Source organism: Scylla paramamosain, chromosome 3 (genome assembly GCF_035594125.1).
Source record: "Scylla paramamosain isolate STU-SP2022 chromosome 3, ASM3559412v1, whole genome shotgun sequence".
In the NCBI taxonomy this organism is placed as follows: Eukaryota; Metazoa; Arthropoda; class Malacostraca; order Decapoda; family Portunidae; genus Scylla; species Scylla paramamosain.
This window is the reverse complement of record NC_087153.1, coordinates 11,521,274-11,540,000: the sequence shown is the minus strand read 5'-3', so window position 1 is coordinate 11,540,000 and position 18,727 is coordinate 11,521,274. Positions and strand designations below refer to the sequence as shown.

Here is an 18,727-nt window from a genome sequence, read left to right as displayed (position 1 = left end):
CCTTCCCGGATGTTTTTTTGTTCACGGATGAATGGATCTACCACATGTTCGCCTCGTCCATTGTTATTCATCTTCCACATCGGGGTCTCAATGCACATGCTAATTTATCTATAGGCATTTCCACTTCAGATCGCCATTGGCAGGTAGGCTTCTGATTCAGGGAAGTTATTCAAGTTATGGTTTCCTTGTATCTTTGCCCGAGACACTCCCTAGTACGCAAGTATATAGGGGGAAATAGAGTCTCAGATACAGTAGTAGATGACTGGAGCACTCGTAGTAATTAGGTTTCTAGTGCTGCGTCCACAGGGAGCTTTAAAAGATAATGTAACTTTATTAGGTAGGGGAGACAGGTGGATATAGATTGGTATGTTTTTATATAGAGGAACTACCATGTGTAGACCTGATAGCCTCTTGCAGTTTCCCTTATATATTTTGTTCTGATATATCTCTAACATATCATTCTGAAGCAGGTTTTGGCTGAGAGTGATCAAGTGTTTGTCAAGGAACGTACGTGAACATAAGTAGGCATGTTTTACTTAGTCACTGCCACGTATAGGCCTAGTGATGGCTTCCTGTACCTTCCTCCGTGTTATATTCTTACACTCTTATATAACGCTAGTGCATTTTGAAGCAGGTTTTTGCATAGCAGGTGATGTATAGGTGTAAAATATTAAGGATCAAGTGCTTTTAGGGAAGATTTTCAGGTAGGTGTGCTTTTTATTTTTTATTTTTACAGGGTCTGATGGCTTCTTGCAGCTGCCCCTATGCACTCATGTTCTTATACGTATATCTGTAACATCTCATATTGAAGCAGGTTTATTATGGAAGGGATCGAGTGTTTTTAGCCTCCTCCGCAGCCCTCTGAGGAACTTAATACGGTGAGCTGCGCGCTTGAGAGACGATCCGGTTAGTAAAGCCCCGAGGCGTCCACATCCGAGATAGTTTATGACCGGCTCCCGCACGTCTTCTGCAAACATTACTGGGCGTAAATTCAAGTAGCACCACCTTGCTGACCTTCCTGCGCGTCCTCAATGCCTTGCCACTTGAGTTGCACGTCCGAGTTCTGCGTGGCCTCCTGTGGTCTGTCAGGATTGCTTTCCAGGTGATGTATAGGTGTAAAATATTAAGGCTCGTATTCTCAGACGCTTCAGACCTTCCTTTTAGCTATTTTCAGTGATTATATTGGTCATTAGTTTGTTTCTCATGAGTTTTTCTCCACTGATGATGCAGAATTTCATGCTGAACTATCACTGCAATCATGAAGGCATCCTAAAAAGACTTCAATAACTTCCATGAGAGCTTGTTAAAAATCCTTATTTTTAAACAAATACTCTCATTACTTCTATTTCCAAAGGTCATAGACATCAGCAAGTTTCTCGCTTTCTTTTTTCTTTTTTCCCACTGGTGATGTACAAAAAGACCCAATAACTTCCACGAGAAGTTGTTAAAAAAAAAAAAAAACTTGTATTATTAAACGCTTTGTGTTCTCGTAAAGACTATTTTCAAAGGCTAGTCTAGTTCTCATGAATTTTTTCCCCAATGATGATGCAGAATTCATGTTCATTAGGACTATTTTTAAAGGCTATAGTGGACATTAGCCGAGCTCTCATGAATATTTTTTCCAATGATGATATAGATTTAATGTTAAAGTATGATTAGAACCATAAAATCACCTTAAAAGGACCCAGAAAACTTCCAAAAGAGCCTTCTAAGTTTGGGAATACTGTCTTAGTTCGCTCATTCGTTATTCTTTCCTCGAATCAACCTTGTCGCCACGTGTCGCGTTCCCGACCAAACGAGTAATGATATTCTTACCATGTTTGCGTTGACGGACGATGAATAGGTGGTGGAGAAATGCGGGAGGTAACAGCTGGTGATTCTTTACTATGCCCTCCGTGTCCTGACGCATCCCACATGACATCTATCATCCATTACACAATAGCCCGTATTTAGAAACACTGCTTTGTCACCGCGACTATTTTCAAAGGCCACAACGATAATTATTATCTGGGTTCTCAAGAGTGTTTCCCCTGTTATTATTGTAGAAATCTTATTAATCTGTCACTAAAACCATAAAAAAAAGAAAAATTAAACTAATGCAGCTTCGACTAGAGTCTTTTGACAGTTGTGGAGGTGCTGCGAAGAGGTATTTCAGAATATAGTCCAGTGTGCCACTTGTCCTTGCGTCCCTTCACCAGCAACCCTCCCCGCCTCATCACTCACGCCGCTCACCCTTGTGTCATATCCAGCTCACCACCACTACACGAGTACTTCCCCTCTCCTGCCTTCCCCATGACTACACACATATCTCAACAAATCATACTCTTTTCCTCATACCCTTACACACACGCACAGACGTACCGAAGTCCCTCTCCTACCCCTTCCTGCCCTCACGTCCGAAATCCCTCAGTTTGTTTCCGTTTCAACACACCCTTCACATCCTGTATTCCCTTCCCCCTCCTGCCCGGGAGAGGGAGAGGATATCAGGACTTAGCTGGAGTGATGGGAGGGTCTGATGGCTCACAATAAGTGCGGTTGAGAGAGGGGTGAAGGGGTGAAGCGGTAGAGAGAGAGAGAGAGAGAGAGAGAGAGAGAGAGAGAGAGAGAGAGAGAGAGTGTGGAAGGGAGGGAGGGGGAGGGTAGTGTGCCTCGGCTGGTTCTCCTCCTCGCCTCTCCTCTCATACACACAAAGACTTTATAAAGAAGTTGAGTTATATGTACTTTTTATTGTATTTTGGGGAGGTTTTCTTTTAGTTTATGTGTAAAGATTTTTGGCGTGGTACAAGTATTGGTATTATTATTAGCTTCTCGCCGTCAGTCTCGGGCATGGAGCTGGAAATAAGAAAATGCAAGTATGTGTACGTGCATCATGAAAAAACACCCCCGAAAATAGTCAGTTAAAATTTTCGTCTGCTGTAAATTTTTCTACCAAGTCGGTGCGCAAAAATTTCACTCCTCTCAGAACCCTTGCGTCTTGTCTGCACACACACACACACACACACACACACACACGCACACACACACAGACACAGACAGACACAGACACACACACAGACGAACAAACAACAAAGACTCACAAAACAAGAGCCTGAGACGAAGGCCGCACACTGACCCGGGCCCCTTGAGAGAGAGAGAGAGAGAGAGAGAGAGAGAGAGAGAGAGAGAGAGAGAGAGAGAGAGAGAGAGAGAGAGAGAGAGAGGCAGGCAGGCAACAAAGAAGGATAAGCCACGTTGTTAGTAATGAGGGAGTCTCTGTCTCATTTCTTTGACGTTCTCGTTCAATTTGTTTCGGCGGCGCCTTGCAGGATGCAGCTCGGGGCTCAGTGTCTCGTGGCCCAATGCAGCTGTGGCGTGTTCCTGTGCATGGCTAACCAAGACTTCACCAGCACTAGCCAGGAAACTCCCCGCGGCAAGGACAGACTGGTCGTTACTTTGGTAATTTTGCCCAGCAGTTTGGTAATTGTATAGTCTGCTTGCCACCTTCCTCAGAGCGGGCCCCGTAGTGCTGTGTTTATTGTCTTTGTAATCGGTATAGCTGTGTTCCTCTCTCTGGCTCTCTCCCTCTTCAGCAGCAAGGGAAGCCCCACCAAAGCCCTTCATTGGTACCTACCTAGTCATGGACTTTAACCAAGGCACACATTCTGAAACCCTTTGCTCTCTCTCCACGACTATTTTCAAAGGCCACAGAGATGATTAGTGTGGCTCTCTTGAGTGCTTCTCCTGTTAATAATGTAGAAATCATGTCAGTCTGTCACAAGAACCACAAAAACACTCCAAAAAAAACACGTGTAACTTCCACTAGAGGCTTTTTTGAATGCGGAGGGAGTGGAAGTGTTCCAGATTATAAGGTCCCTACAGTCACCACATGTCCTGTCAGACTCTGCCGCCACTAGTGTTGCCGGTGCATTTGGTTGGTAAGACGTACACTATGTCGATGTATTGGCAACACACGAGATTATCTTCATGGTCGTAGTCATGCTGAACCCTTTTAAGTCTTCCTAACAACCATCAGAGAGAGAGAGAGAGAGAGAGAGAGAGAGAGAGAGAGAGAGAGAGAGAGAGACCAGCAAGTTATGTTTGTATTACAGTGACACCTCGGTATTTTTCCTTGTGCTGCTGGTGTTGTTGATGTAGTGGTTGTTGTTGTTATTGTTGTTGAAGCAGCCCCTCGTGCATTGACTCCTAGATTAAAGTGGGGAGGATGTGCACCTGGTGTCCTTGAAGCAGGTGGTGGTGGTGGCGGTGGTGGTGCGGCGCCGATCCTCTGATCCTCGTCACCACCAGCACCATCTTGCTTCCTGTCGCTCACGTGTCCGCCAAGTCTCCGCAGCACCACCGCATGTTGCTTTCCTGGACATCATCGTCGCCCGCATCACGTTCATGTCTCCCTGGCACACACACTACTTTTGGTTAATCTTTTAGCTCTTCTTTGGGGACTGGCACCTCTCTGGCGTTTTTTTTTTTTTTTTATGCTGTTCTTGGCCAGTGTTCTTATTCACACACACAAAAAGAAAGAAAGAAAGAAACTCGCCGTCACTTACTGTTCATGTCTTGTCTTCTCGTCTCGTGTAGGTGCGTCACTCCTCTCTGTGGTCTCTGGTCACTTCCTTGAAGAGCGGAGAGAAAGGTTTGGAGCATTTTTTTAAACATCTATTTTTCCCCCTCTACACACACATTCACACACAAAGCCGGTAAATATGAGGGGTATAAAAAGGAGGGAAGGAAAATGAACAACTACACCGATAACACGATAATGAGAAAATCTTTAAATCTTTCGCCGCAGTAGTTTCTTAAACTTAATTAGTGAAACGTGATGCAAGTTTAAAGCACAACGTTAAAAGGAGCCACTGACAATAAAAAGGAATCATAGAGCTATTCAAACCTTTAAGCATCTCTAGATTTATTCCTTGCTAAGTAGAATAATTCGTCACTCAAATTATATAACAACTGCCGTCCAAAATCCAAACCTTTTAGTATCTGCAGATTTATTTCTTGCCAAATAGAATGATCTCCAATTACTAAGATAAAAATAACCTCCATTCTCACCCGCAATCACAAGGTAATAAATACCCAGTAATTAATTTGGAGTTTCCGAGGCTAGATGGACGGGGAGTTCAGTGGCGGTAAGGGAGAGACACGGTAGAGGAAGGCTTTCAGATCCAGAGTTAGGCCATAAAGGGGATGAAGGAGTAAGTGTCTAAGTCAGCTTCTCATCCCAAACATCACAGGCAGCAGGCAGTCCGTCATCTTTGTGTCTCAGTGGAGTGTAGAAGAAAGCCACACTTATGTTCGTCTCTATAATTACAAGTACAGTCGCCGTCAAAAGTCTGTTCACGTGCCATATTCTTTCCCACTAATTTAAGCGGTTTCCTTTTATTGTGAGTCCTCTGATGCTAATTCTAAGGAGGACGTAAGACTGAGGGAAGACATTAAACACAGTGGCAGTGAGGGTACTAGGTTACAAGACTTCTAACCGCGACTGTATATGATTTGACGCAAGTGCACTATCTCTCTCTCTCTCTCTCTCTCTCTCTCTCTCTCTCTCTCTCTCTCTCTCTCTCTCTCTCTCTCTCTCTCTTATTCATGACGTACTGCCTCCTCCTTCCTCGCCGCGCCCACCATAAAGGTACACAACCCAGTTTCGTTTGCACTAAGCCACCTCGAACCGATCCGCATACTGCCTCGCTGTCCTCCCTCATCACTTAGTCAAAGCCTGGCTCGTGTCATGACCGCCTCTTCCTCCTCCTCCTCCTCCTCCTCCTCTTCCTCCTCTTCCTCCTCCTCCTCCTCCTCCTCAGCTCTCAGGAAAAATTGTATACAGACGCCAAATGACTCTTGTTTGTCTTTGTATTAATTGCTTGTGTGTGTGTGTGTGTGTGTGTGTGTGTGTGTGTGTGTGTGTGTGTGACTTTGTTTGGTTATAGAGAGTAGTGCGTGTCTGCGTGTTCGTCTCTGTTTGTCTCCCTGTCTGTCTGTCTATCTGTTCATGCCTTTCCATCAGTCTTTCTGTCTACTGTTTCTTTTATCTGTTAATTTACCTGTTTATCTGTTTATTTTGCTGTCATTCTGTCCTTTTCTTACTTTTATCCGGATTTCTGTCCCTGTCTACTCACACACACACACACACACACACACACACACACACACACACACACACACACACACACACACACACACACACACACACACACACACACACACACATTAGCACCGTGAAAATGGGGCTGCATGTGTTAAATATCTGGGAGCTCATTACCGTTTCGCTTTCAGGGGGAGGTGTAATGTGTGCTGAGTCCTTTTTCCTGCATTATTTAGTCCTGATGATGCGCCGCTTTTTGCTGAGGGAGGAGGAAGAGGAGGAGGAGGAGGGGCAGGGATTAATGCAGGACGGCAGGTGATGCTTTTAAGTTTAATTAATGGACCTTTAGCTCAACTGGACCTTAATTAAGCAAAGAAAAAAAAAAGGAGTAAATAAGTAAAGATTCAGGTATACAAGCAAGGCAAGGGGAAGGGGGCATGTGGTGTATTTGTAGTGGGCATATTTGTGGTGTATTTGTTTATGGGTTGGGATAAGAAGTGAGGTAAGAATTGGATAGTTCACGCAGGAAGGGTTTTGGAACGGTGCTTTTTTTGTGTATATAGGTATGTGGTATCTCTCTCTCTCTCTCTCTCTCTCTCTCTCGGGGACATACCATACGTACAAAATCCATCAAGTATCAAACTCACCAAATAGGAAATAGGCAAAAAAAAATAACTACCTCTAGAATTAGCACAAGCTTGACCGGTGTACAGTCATTGGTCAGAAGTAAGGTAACCTGCCACTCTCACTCCCCTTCATTTAGTGTTTTTCCCTTCTACCAAAATGTTCTCTTAATCTCCTGATGGTCCCTTTACAGAATCCGGGAACTGGTAGATTCGAGGCATGTCAGAGAGGAATTAAGATTGAGAGGAAGAGGGAAACATTGGATGAGAGCACGGAATGTTAGTCCGAATCTGTATTTTGAAACGCTTAAGAAGTATTTCCAAAGATTATTCAGGTTTTCGTAGGTATTTTTCCTCAATTAGTGGTACAGCCATTGTTAAACTATCACTAGAAACATCAAAACTCCAGTAACTTCCACGCGAGCCTTTTAAAAGTACTCAAGACAAGATGCTGAGTCGTTTGAGAATGCAGGTCCTGTTTGTGGCTACGACTGCGCCATAATGCCATGTAAATGAGTCTGTGTATATAAGCAGATTCGCTGGCAATCTGCAATTTCCCCAAGTGTATGAGGCAGCGGGCTAATGAGTCCAGCACGGGGCTCACTTAGTCGGCTTCACAAATCGTGACTTTACTTACCAAGATGAAAGTGTGTGTGTGTGTGTGTGTGTGTGTGTGTGTGTGTGTGTGTGTGTGTGTGTGCTTAAAATTACACACACACACATACACACACACACACACACACACACACACACACACACACACACACACACACACACACACACACACACACACACACACACACACACACACACACTGTACAGTGCCGTTCCTGTCAAGATCAAACCATACCAGACCAGTTTAGTTGGATCTTGGTTCCTGTATACTTTTTCTTCCCTTGCGTCCCGTAATGCCCTTGACTCGCTGTACCTCCAGTCAGTCCCTCTTCCACTCCTAGTTACTGTATACATTCCTCTCTTCCAAGCTTTATTCTTTTCTTTTCTTTTTTTCTTTTCATTACATCTTCCCCTATTCAAGTATGTTCTTTATCCCATTTCTTAACACACACACACACACACACACACACACACACACACACACACACACACACACACACACACACACACACACACACACACACACACACACAGAGCCGAAAATAATGTTCTTTTCCGTTGCAGGTCACATAAAAAAAAAAAAAAGAACGAGAGATGGCCAACCTTTTGCTAAACACCTGATAGGATCACCTGTCATCTCCCGAGGCGCTGGGAAGATAAGGAAAAGGAGGAGGAGGAGGAGGAGGAGGAGGAGGAGGAGGAGGAAGAAGCAGAGGTGTAGGATGAGGAGGGGAAGGAGGAAAGGAAGAAGAAATCGGAGGAGGAAAAGAATTAGGAAAAGGAGAAAGAATAATAATAAGAAGAAATCGGAGGAGGAAAAGAATTAGGAAAAGGAGAAAGAATAATAAGAAGAAGAAATCGGAGGAGGGAAAGAATGAGGAAGAGAAGGAGAAAGAGGAGGAAACAGAATAAGAGAAGATAGAGAAAAAGAAAAGCCAACATTAATCTTAGTCCACGTGATTTATGCATTCATTTACACACACACACACACACACACACACACACACACACACACACACACACACACACACACACACACACACACACACACACACAATTAAACCCAAAACAATAGACAAAGCTTTATAAACAATTCCGACTTCATTTATTTCTCTATCCCAGGAATACTTACCGCCTACACCAGAGTGGAGACGAATGAGTTGACTGTACGTACAATGAAGGGGCGAGTCATGAGGCGGGGCTGTGTGTGTGTGTGTGTGTGTGTGTGTGTGTGTGTGTGTGTGTGTGTGTGTGTGTGTGCTCGCGGGAAATCACGAGGCACGCGTTGGCTAGTGGTTGTGTTCGCTAGGTGGAAAGTTGAGTTGGTGAGGAGAGCGGGTTTACAGCAGGAGGAGGAGGAGGAGGAGCCTTTAGTGGGGTGGGTGCAGTGGTGAGAGAGAGAGAGAGAGAGAGAGAGAGAGAGAGAGAGAGAGAGAGAGAGAGAGAACATTTGAGATGAAAATAAAGCACAATAGAAGAACAGTCTCTCTCTCTCTCTCTCTCTCTCTCTCTCTCTCTCTCTCTCTCTCTCTCTCTCTCTCTCTCTCTCTCTCTCTCTCTCTCTCTCTAAAAAAAGTATCATCATATTAAGGCTGAACAAAAACTCTCATTCCATTTTCTCTTTTTAGGCAGTTAAGGTGACTGATAATGAGGGGACATTCTCTCTCTCTCTCTCTCTCTCTCTCTCTCTCTCTCTCTCTCTCTCTCTCTCTCTCTCTCTCTCTCTCTCTCTCTCTCTCTCTCTCTCTCTAACACAAAGACACAGCTGACCAGTTTTTACGCTCCATTTGCATCAGGTCATCTATTTTTTTCACTTTTTATACACAAGGGTTTTCCCGATATTTTTTTTATGTTATTCTGTTTTTATTGTGGTCCTTAAGTGTATATATCGAGCGCCTCGTTCACTTTGCTGGCTGAGACCGGCTATTGGTGTGCGGATGTGGTGGCTGCCTGGTGCTGTGTGTGTGTGTGTGTGTGTGTGTGTGTGTGTGTGTGTGTGTGTGTGTGTGTGTGTGTGTGTGTGTGTGTGTGTTGGTTTTGTTCTTTGGGTTCGTAGGTTTGAGATTAGACAGATAGATAGACGGATAAACAGAAATATAGACAGATAGAGCTTTGTTAATAATACAGGACAGATTCTCTCTCTCTCTCTCTCTCTCTCTCTCTCTCTCTCTCTCTCTCTCTCTCTCTCTCTCTCTCTCTCTCTCTCTCTCTCTCTCTCTCTCTCTCTCTCTCGCTCCGTTACCTGCACGCACACACTCACACCTGACTCTCGCATATACCAGACTGCATTTCTCCCGCTGCTGATGGCGCTGTCCGGACCAAATGTTGCTATTCACGTCACGGTCAAGCCTATTTTTATTTCCAGCGCACGTGTCACCTTAGTCTGCTCTCGCGTTTGGAAAGTACGATAATTTTGGTGTTTGGCGTGAATTTCTGCTCCTTGCACCTTCTCTTTTCTTTTTTTTTATATATATATTGTTTATTTCTTGTTTAGTTTTGCAGTGTATTGGGAAGAAATGGACGAGTTACTGTCACTATGGTTTTGTCTTCACATGGACTAATGTTGCTTTGTATTTTGTTATTTGTTTGTTTAATTGTTTTGTTTGTTTATTTTTATGGTATTCGTCTATCGTATTGAGGAGGTGCTTCGTGATTACTCGTGGTCAGTTTGTGGTGTGTGTTAGCTGCTAAGCCTGGTGTGTTGACTGGTGGCATCGGATGAGAAGCAGAGGAAGAAGAGGGAGAAGAAGATAAAAAGAAAGAAAGAAAAAGAGAAAAACAAAAACGAGAGAAAAAACAAGAAGAAAAAGAAGTGAAAGAAAAAAACTAAAAGCAAGAAAGGAGAAAAGGAAAAGACAATGAAGAACAACAGCAACAACAACAACAACAACAACATTTTGAGCATTGTGTGTGTGTTTGGGGGGGGGGGGCGGCATTCAGGTGTAAGGGCAATTGGTGCTCAAGATATTACAGGACACACACACACACACACACACACACACACACACACACACACACACACACACACACACACACACACACACACACACACACACACACACACACACACACACACACACACAAATTAACTCCTTCCCACAGTAAATCATGCAGCCAACCGTGAGTCGCGTCTCTTATTTGTCCACTCAGTCATGCGGCGCGTTGTATATATATCTTTTTTGCCTCCCCGGGCCTCCATTAAGCATTCCGCCACGCCAGGCACCCGGGAAGTGAGGGAGGCAGTCACAGGTGAATTGCTTGCAACCTGAGATCATGTCTTAGGTAGCGTCCCAGGGAAGGAGGCAACGTATGATGTGTGTGTGTGTGTGTGTGTGTGTGTGTGTGTGTGTGTGTGTATGTGTGTGTGTGTTTTAAACAGGTGGTAAGGTTTAATTCTTTTACTGTATGTATTTCTTCTCTAAGTTTTAGGGCACAATAAATTTCTTTTTTTACATGGACATAGAAGTATGAGAGGATCAGTTAATTTTATCTTCTAAGCTACAGAATAACACAAGACTGGTACAAAAAAATAAATGTTCTAAATATTGTAGATGATTGTGGGAAATACCATCAAGCAATGAGAATTTATGAATTGGAGTTGATAGGTGGAAATAAGTAGAAATGTTTTATACAAACACTGCCACGTGTAGACTTGATGGGTTTTTGCAGCTTCTCATATTTTGTTATTCTTTTGTATTCTTACAAAAAGGTGAAGTGGACTCCAAGATTAAATGATGAACTTTATATGTACATACCTACGTATGACCTCAGCTCTTTCAAAGGGGATATTTAAGATATTTTTCGAGGTAATTTTTAGACTTCAAACTGTCTCCTTTAGGATCTGATATTTGTAGTGTGCTCTTTTCCAGTAGTTTTTGATGACCTGAGACTTTTTTTACATAAAAAGCAGGAATTAGGAAAATAACTTTAGTCTACTAATTTTGAGACAGAGATTACTTATTTCTGAATCAAAATATGATACTTTTACAAACCGTGATTTATACAATGGAGAGATCAGGTGTGTACCTAGAAAACTTAATTAATTTAACTAACCTTATTTAACCTAACGGAGCGTAACCTAACTTATACACTAAAGCTATTTCAGTATTAAAAAAAAAAGAAAACTAGTCGTCCCAGCCATACACGAGTGCCCATTTGTCTCATTTTGCCACCGTCAGATTTACTTTCCAAATCGATCATAACGAGAACGGAAGAGGCGCAGCTGCCGTCCACGCTTAGCTGCCCCGCGCCCCCGCCCGTCCAGGGAAGGGAACACTCCTCCCTTACGCTGTCGGGGATTAAATGCGTTAGGCTCCGCTCCGTCGTGCGACCTGAACACGAATTAGTGGTTCGTTTAGACTCAGACGTGAGCATCAGACTCGCTCCCTCCCGCGTGACGCCTTCCTCAGGTCGTTGTTCCTCGTCTCGGGCAAGTCGTGTTGTTACCTCCGCGGCGATCCATGTCCATATTCTTAAACGCTTTGGGCTCCCATCAAAACTAAAACCTGTATTCTTAAACGCTTTGGGTTTTCATTAGGACTATTTTCAAAGGCCACAAAGACTAGTCACGTTCGCATGGGTGTTTTTCCAATTGGTGGTGAAGAATCCTTGCTTAACTATTATGTAATCATGCACCCTTGAAAACAACGCCATTCTCTAAAGCATGCCAAAACTAATCGAGATGAAATGCCGGGGATAGTTTTTTAAAGGCCACAAAAATTATCAGTTATATTTACATGGGTGTGTCTCTTCCACTGGCGATGCAGAAATCTAAATCATCACTAAAATCATACAAACATCCTTGAAAATCACAATAACTTCCACTGGCGCTTGTTAGAAGTTAGAAAAAACAAGTAAGCATTTATGCATACAGACGCTAGTGTCACCTGGGACGCTATCCGATGCTGGAAATCCTGGTGTGAAGTGCTGAGTCTTATAACACATTCTAATACTGACTTTGTAGGATTAATTAAAAAACCTTGATTATTTACTCGCAACATTATTTACTCGTATTTTCACTGTGTTGGCCTTGCATGCCACACTAGTCTGTTACCACTGGAAGCTCACTATGCCTTCATTAGGAGAGGAAGTAAGACCAGCGTGCGTATCTCTGTAGTGAAGGAAGTAGAGCAAGACGCCGTTGTAAATGAGTAATTAATCCCAACGTAACTGTTTCCTCATCCAAGCATGGGTAGTTTGTGAATAGTGGTCCTCATTATACATACGAGCGTCTCCTGAACACACCCAAGACTCATTCAGTACAAGCCTTGCATCCACCCGTGTGTCCAAAGCATGGGTAGTTTGTGAGTATTGGGCAATGTACTTACAAACATCTACATATTTACCCAAGGCTTATAGAGTACAAGGCTTACGTCCACCAGTATCTCCTGCATCCACTCACGTCTCCAAAGCCTCTTCTGACCGTACCGTGGAGGGAAGCGGTGATCTTTATTATCTTCATCAAGTTCCAGCGCTGACTGTGGTGGTGCTTATGCAAATGTAGCATCGCGACTAACGGTACTTTTATTCTGGCGCCTCGACTCATGTGCACCAAATTGCCTCGCTGTTCTTGAGGAGTTCGTCGCTCTGTTACCCTGAAAGCAGCAGTGCATTCACGTCTGACACCAAAAATTTCATGCCAGGTTTTTAAAGGAGGTGGTGACAGGAAGTGCTGATCGGATGCTGGCAACCTTTATGTCTCCTCGACTAGTATTATGAAACGTTATAGGCTCTCATTGGGACTATTTTCAAAAGTTACAGAGATGATTGCCTTTATATCTCTCCTCGGCTAGTGTTTTGAACCATTATAAGCTGTCATCAGGACTGTTTGCAAAAGTCAAAAAGATACTTGCTTTGTGTCTCTCTTCAGCAAGTATTTTGAAGGCTATCGGCTCTCACTATGATTATTTTCAAAGGTCCCAGCTATGCTCAATATTATATCTCTTTTTGACCTGCATTTTGAAACGCTATATGACTATTTTCAGAGGTCAAAGAGATTATTTGTTAGGCTATCATGAAATATTTCTATTGATAATGCAGAGTCCTTGTTAAATCATCGCTGGAATCACGAAAAGATCCTTCAAAACCTCAATAACTTTTACTGCAGCAAGCTAAAAGCAGCGATAAAGGCGCTAAAAGTCTGAAAAACACGCTTTCTCGTCTTCCTTTTCATCTCATGCTTACTGATGCTGGTCTTGCGGGTGGCGGGGCGGTGCTTCCTGGCGCCGTGTCCCGTGTGAAGAGGGTGAAGGAAAGCAAGGGGAGGGGAGGCTGAGGGAAAGCTGTACCCGAGGCTCTTAGGCAAAGCAGGGAGTGAGGTGTGTGTGTGTGTGTGTGTGTGTGTGTGTGTGTGTGAGAGGTGGGACTGAGGATTTCGCCTCTTAGTGGGAAACTGTCAATAAACCAATAAATGCATCTCCCCTGTTTTTAGAGGGGGGTGGGGGGAGACGGGAGGAGGAGCATGGAGGAGGAGGGACATGGCGGAGGATGGAATGCGACAACACACTCACCCACCCACCGACACACACACACACACACACACACACACACACACACACACACACACACACACACACACACCTAACCATCTCCCCCTCCCCACTCCACTCACCCACCCACCCACCCCTCACCTTCACAAATATACATTCCAGGAAAGCTAGAATACATCGTCATCATCAAATCCATGTATATGTTTGTTTGCTTTTGCTTATTTGCGTTCCTCTCAACCAGACTGACTAACAAGATGCCCGGATAACAGCGCTGGAGAGAGAGAGAGAGAGAGAGAGAGAGAGAGAGAGAGAGAGAGAGAGAGAGAGAGAGAGAGAGAGAGAGAGAGCGCTCAGTGATTACTTACCTCTCATACCCGTGTCGTCGTCTATTAATATGCGTGGAAATGTTGGAAGAATTAACTGGAATGTTATATATACAACAACAACAACAACAACAACAACAACAACAACAACAACAACAACAACAACAACAACAACAACAACAACAACAACAACAACAACAACAACAACAACAACAACAACAACAACTACTACTACTACTACTACTACTACTACTACTACTACTACTACTACTACTACTACTACTACTACTACTACTACTATGAAATGGAATCTGTTAGACCTATTACTACTACTTGAACTACTACTCCTATTATATGTGAGGAATTCTGAACAAGAGCAATAGAAACCAAAAAAAAAAATAGTCTTAGAAGATGTCAATACCCTGGAAAAATAATCTGAAAGAAGGCCCAAAATTACATAGTGAAATGCCTTAAAACTACTACTACTACTACTACTACTACAATCACCACTACCACCACCACCACCACCACCACCACCACCACCACCACTCTCTTCTCCCTCCCCAATCCATGTGGTTATGGGGGCCTGGCAATCTCCCTCTCTCTCTCTCCCTCTCAGAATAGCCACCCTCCTTCCCGTCGCACCCTCACACGGGCGCCTTACAGCAAACACAAACAAGCAGGCAGGAGGGCGGGTCTTTGTGGCGGGGCGGCGGGGCTGTGCGATGCTGTGTGGGGCCCTTGTGTCCGCGGCGTCTGTGGGTCTCCTGCAGATGCCGACGCCCGCTTCCCGTTGACAGCTGCGTATTCCTGGCTGGTTATGTCTCCTTCTCACTCACTTAACGCTGATGATACCCGGTGTGAAGTGTTTGAGAGAGAGAGAGAGAGAGAGAGAGAGAGAGAGAGAGAGAGAGAGAGAGATTCAAGTATTTTCCGCGTCTCTCTCTCTCTCTCTCTCTCTCTCTCTCTCTCTCTCTCTCTCTCTCTCTCTCTCTCGCGTCATTAAATTAAAACTTTTCCTTGACATAATTTTACATTAACTTATAATAACACTTTATATAACTCTCTCTCTCTCTCTCTCTCTCTCTCTCTCTCTCTCTCTCTCTCTCTCTCTCTCTCTCTCTCTCTCTCTCTCTCTCTCTCTCTCTCTCTCTCTCTCTCTCTCTCTCTCCTTTAATCCTTCACTATCACTCACAATACCAGCACTGCCTTCACTGTCGGGTCTCTCACGCACTGCTGTTAACCTTCGCTTGTCCTTCTGCGTGAGTGAAAAGTCTGTCTTCATTGTCCACTTGCTGTTGCCGCCAAGTGTTTTCTCCTTCCAGTAAGCGCCGCAGCTCCGTGACTTCTCTGTGGGGAAAGAAAAGGGAAGTATTGTGGGTGATTTATCAAATGTTAAAAGTAAGGTAGGAAAGACGAAGGAAAATGTAAATAGTGGTGCTTGTAAGAGGAAAAGAAGGGCTGGAGTGGACAGGCAGGTGATGAGGAAGGAAGGAAAGTGTGTGTATGTGTGTCTGTGTGTGTGTGTGTGTGTGTGTGTTCGCTTCATGAACAGACAGAAGCGTCCTGAAATCACGCTTTCCTCCTCCTTTTTCCTTACATCGTCTTCCTCCTTCTCTTCCTCCTCCACCTCCACCATCTCTTCCTTCTCTTCTCCTTCGTCTCTTCCTTCTCCTCCTTTGCTATCTACCCCCCTTCCCTCCTCTCCCGCCGTGAACCCTCTCTCATCTCGGTGATTAAGGCTTACAGAGGGAATAAAAATGCTACACAGTTTGATGAGGGAGTCGTGTGTGAGGGCGAGTGGATGTGAAGCAGCGGGACGAAGCAGCTGGAGGAAGTCTCGGTGCTTCACGGGGTTCTTTCTCGTCCATTATTGAAGCACCGAAGTGGTAAAGTGAACCTCTGCTGGCGCTCTTGATCCTTTATGATTTTTTTTCATCGTAAGTGATTCCCCCTCTCTCTCTCTCTCTCTCTCTCTCTCTCTCTTGACGTATCGCAATACAGTAAACAGCTGTCTGTGATACAAGAGAGAGAGAGAGAGAGAGAGAGAGAGAGAGAGAGAGAGAGAGAGAGAGAGAGAGAGAGAGAGAGAAATGAACAAATACTCAAATATAGACAGACAAATAGACATAAACAGACACGCAGATGTACAGAGAGACACATAATACAGACAGACAGACACAGGCAGGCAGACAGATAGACAAAGTTAAGATAAGTCTATCAGTCAGTGGTGGCACAGAGGAGCGGCAGGGAGTGCTGAGTGCTGGCTGATGAGTGCTGAGTTTCACAAGGGCGCGGCTTGACACCCTCGTATTTGCTTTCAATCAGCCGGCAGCGGTTAGTTTACTTTGCAGCGTTTGTCGAAGGCTATTATTTCATGTCCAGCGTTTATCTCCAGTAATTTCCCCGCCTGCGTTAAACAGAGACACTTTCGGAAGATAAACGAATGAAAATTGAATAGTTACGGTGATACAGTTGTGGTCAGTGAAGTTAATACTGAACTCATGTGCCACTGTCTGACGTCTTTCCTTCAGTTTCAGCTCATGTGATCGACCGAGAATCTCATAATTGCCAGACCTCGTGGCTACATTGTTGTACGCCACTTTCACTGTGTGTGTTGTCTTCATCTCAATTTTCAATCCCTCTGATCGGTTAGAAATCTATCAATTGTCAGGTTTTCTTGCTAGACTGTCAGTAGGTCACAGCAGGTTTATGTTGAGGAGAAAACGCTACAGTTATTGAGATTTAATGTTTGAAGGTTGCTCTGCTGCCTCTGGTCATGACTATCACATTGGGAAAATAAACTAGCACTTGTACGTAATCATGTTATGTTTGTCAGGAAAATCAGAGGATGTTAGACTGAGGGGAAACACTGAATATACTGAAAACCTGAAGGCTTCTTTGCTTACGACCTTGACTGTACCACGTTCCAGAATAGAAGAACAGTTGTACGTTGTCATGTTATGTCACGTGTGTTAGAAGATGAAAGTGATTAAGATTAAGGAAAGGAAAACACTGAATATATCTGAAGCTAAGGTTGCTCTGCTTTTGACCATGACTGTCCCACGTTGCACAATCGATTAGCAGTTGTACGTTATCATATCCGGTAGTTAGGTATCGACCGCAGGCTTGTGTCCCATTGCTTGCCTTCGCCTCCACCAGCACCTCACGGGTCCTTCCGCTTGAGGACAACTTTCGCAAAATTTTCAGTGCCTAATTTTGACCGACTTTTGTCTCTCTTATATGTTATTTTCAGTTTTTAAAGTTTTTGATTATTTTAAATGATAGTTTGATAAAGATTCTGCATGCTATTGAACAAAAACTTGATTCATCATCTCTGTGACCTTTGAAAATGTAAAAATACTTGTCCTAATAAGATCTCAAAGCGTTTCTAAATACAGTTCTGATCAGTGTGACAATAAAAAAAGAATGAATATAAGAATATAAGAAAATAAGCTGCAAGAAGTCATCTGGCCTAGTACAGTGTGAAGTACATTTTATCGACAGCAGGTATGCCAGCAATGCCACTCCACCTAAATTTAATTGTTTCCAACTGAGCACGTGTTCAATATGTAATAAAACTACTCATAATAAATACTGAAGATACATCCTCACAGTGGGCCGATTAGCAACTGGTGGGCTGAACGTGGCGGTCCCTGTATGAAACGTATCACACAGCCACCTCTCATCCCCACCCATAACTTTATCTATCATCCCCATCTATAACTTTATCTTTCTTAGCAACACTGTACAATATTTATGCCTCGTTTGTTTACTGATGTATAGATATATATGTATATAAATAATCACTTTACTTTGTGTGGTCTTACTGTAGCCGCAGTACGGTGAGAGGAGACCCATGTTTCATACATTCTCGTTGCGTCGGGAGGAGCGGGGCGGAGCGGGGCGAGGGGAGGCGGGACTCATCACCACGTCAAGGCTGGAGTGCATGGAGTTGTCTAGTGGAGGCTTTGATATCCGTCTGGCACTCGTCTGCACACCCACTTACCCACTCATGCCCTCTGACTCCATCCAGCGCGCCTCTCATCATCTCTCTAACTTCCACTGCGTCTAAAGTTTTATCCCAGTGCAGTCTCTTGAAACACTTTATTATGTTTGTCGTTATGAGACTAAGAAAATATGACTGGTAGACAGCCCATTCCTGTGCACTCCTCATTATCTCTCTAACTTTCACTGTGTTCTAAGTCTTATTCAGGTATAGGCTTTTGAAACACCTTATTTTGTTTGTCGTTACAAGAGAAAAAAAAAATATGAATGGTAGACGGATAAGTTGACAAACACCCCATTATTAAGACTGAGTTTTTTAGGGGATAACTTAAAGATAAATAGCTAAAATGGAAATATGAAAAAAAATATATTATTCCTAGACTTGTTTATATATATTTATTTATTTATTTATTATTTATTATTATTATTTTTTTTTTTATTTATTTATTTTTTGTTATCTATCTGTATCTGTCTGCCTCTCGTTTCCGTGTATGACTTAACGCTAACCACACCACCTTACGCGGCCTTCCTCCTCCCTCACTCACGTACACTTCTCGTCATCTTAATATTTCCAACTTTCACTCTGTTTAA

General features: G+C 43.6%; 1 protein-coding gene across 5 annotated transcripts in view; it reads left to right on the top strand.

The window, feature by feature from the left end:
* The window catches only part of LOC135090232 (uncharacterized), a 238,062-nt gene that overhangs the window by 65,302 nt on the left and 154,033 nt on the right, over window positions 1-18,727 (top strand). The gene's annotated exons all lie outside the window — the stretch shown is intronic.